The sequence below is a fragment of the Eschrichtius robustus genome, chromosome 3, assembly GCF_028021215.1.
Source record: "Eschrichtius robustus isolate mEscRob2 chromosome 3, mEscRob2.pri, whole genome shotgun sequence".
Lineage (NCBI taxonomy): Eukaryota > Metazoa > Chordata > Mammalia > Artiodactyla > Eschrichtiidae > Eschrichtius > Eschrichtius robustus.
The window spans coordinates 166,445,952-166,448,175 of NC_090826.1; positions in this window are offsets into that span (position 1 = coordinate 166,445,952).

A 2,224-nucleotide genomic window follows, 5' to 3' on the forward strand; every position below is an offset into this window, starting at 1 on the left:
TGTTGCTTTGATCACTTTGGAGTCTCTCTGTTTTGTTTTTTTTTTTTTTTTTTTGGCCTGTAACTCTGGGATCATTGGGACCAAAACAGGAGCCCTTAGATTACCACTCCCTACCCAACCCCTGTTTTTTTTCTAGGTTCCTTTGGGTCCCTCCTGGACCACAAGGAATCCAAAAGGCAAACTGGGACCCCTGGCAAACTGCTGTTTGCATCGAGGCTCTCAGAAGTTGGAGCTTGAAAGGGGTTAGTGGAGGGTCCCAACTCCCAGACATTGGTCATGGATTTAGTATTTGCTCTTTGAGAAAATAGAGGAATGATCAAAAGTATCATAGACTCAGTAATACTTTCAAATGAATTTGTATTACAAAAGCACCTAAAAGTGCATGTGAAAGATAGATAGTACATGTGTGTGAGAGGCATTTGTGTGTCAGTGAAATGAGATCAGACACTTTCATGTCTTCATCTCTCTTCCCAGTGTGACATGGCTTTGCAGAACGTGGGTGTTTCGAATATGCACCAACACCAAGTAGGCTAAAAATATCACATCATGTGATTCCAAGTGACCTGCCTGACCAGAGAAGTAATAAGAGCCTTCCTAACACTCCAATGTGTGTGGGGTCTGTGCCCTAAGATCAAAGAGAGGTGTTGTCAGTGGGTCCCAGATAGGACCTTTCCTTTAATAGAAGCTGCTGCATCTGGAGGAGGGTCAGGGAGGAGGTCAAAGAAGAGGAGGTGCGCTTCTCTGCCATTGCCGTGTGGGACCACCCCGTCCCAGGCCTGTTTTCCCAGGTTCTAGGGTGAGTACTTCATTCTTTTCCTACTCTGAGAGCATAAACAATTTGTAGTCTTTGGTCTATATATGATGATCTGGGATTGACAAGTATTTCAAATACAGTAAAACTCCCAAGTTTCTGGAATTATAATCCCTTAGGCCAGTGTTTTAAAAGAGAGCAAAAACAGTTACAGAACGAGTCAATCTTCTAGCAAGATGGAAGAGTAGCAAGACCCTGCGCTCACCTCCTCCCATGGCCACACCATATTTATAGAGCAAATGTTGATGAGAACGACCTGAGGACTAGCAGAAAAGATTCTCCACAACTCAAGATACAAAGAAGGAACCAAAATGAGACAGGTTGGAGGGACAGAGATGCAGTATATAGGTAAGACCCACACCCCAGGTAGGCAGCCCACAAATGGGGGGATAATCACAACTGCAGAGGTTCTCCCCAAGGAGCGAGTGGTCTGAGCCCCACATCAGGCTCCCCAGCCTGGGGGTCCTGCACCAGGAAGACAAGCCTCCAGAACTTCTGGCTTTGAAGGCCGGTGGGGCTGATGTATGGGAGAGCCAAAGGGCTGTAGGAAACATATAGACTCTTCTCTTAAAGGGCTCATGTAAAATCTCACATGCTCTGAGATCCAGCCCAGAGGCAGTAATTTGAAAGGAGCCTGGGTAAGACCCACTTGCTGATCTTGAGGAACCTCCCTGAAGGGAGGAGGCAAGTGGAGCTCCCCCTGGGGACATAGGTGCTGGTGGCAGCTATTTTGGAGAGCTCTCACTACCATGAGGGCTCTGGTGCTGGCAAGTGGCATTCTGGAGCCCTAGTAATAGCTTATTAGTGGCGGTGGCTTACCTGCCCACCAGCAGACTGCCCCAGGACCCAGACCCGTAGGCTTGGGGCCAGTTCTGCCTACCAGTGTGCCCAAAGCAGTCAGCCCCACCACAGTAGAAGGGCCCAAGTGGCCACCTAGGGTGTACCCCTAGAGAATACAGCTCTGGTGACAAGAGGGGAGCGTGCTGCTGCGCCCCATAGGACGTCTCCTACATAAGGCCACTTCTCTAAGAACAAGAAACGTAACCAATCTACCAAATGCGTAGAAATTAACACGGAGAATTAAGCAAAATGAGAAGACAGAGGAATGTGTTCCAAATGAAATAAGACAAAACCCCAGAAAAAGAGCTAAATGACATGGAGAGATGCAATCTACCTAATAAAGAGTTCAAGCTAATGATCATAAAGAGGCTCAACAAACTTGGGACAGGAACTGATGGACGCAGTAGAAATTTAACAAAGAGTTAGAAAATATAAAGGAGGGCCAAACAGAGCTGAAGAATACAATAACAAAAAATACCCTGGAAGGAATCAATAGTAGATTAGATGATGCAGAGGAATGGATCAGTGAACTGGAAACAGAGTCGTGGGAAATCCCCCAAGCTGAACAGAAAA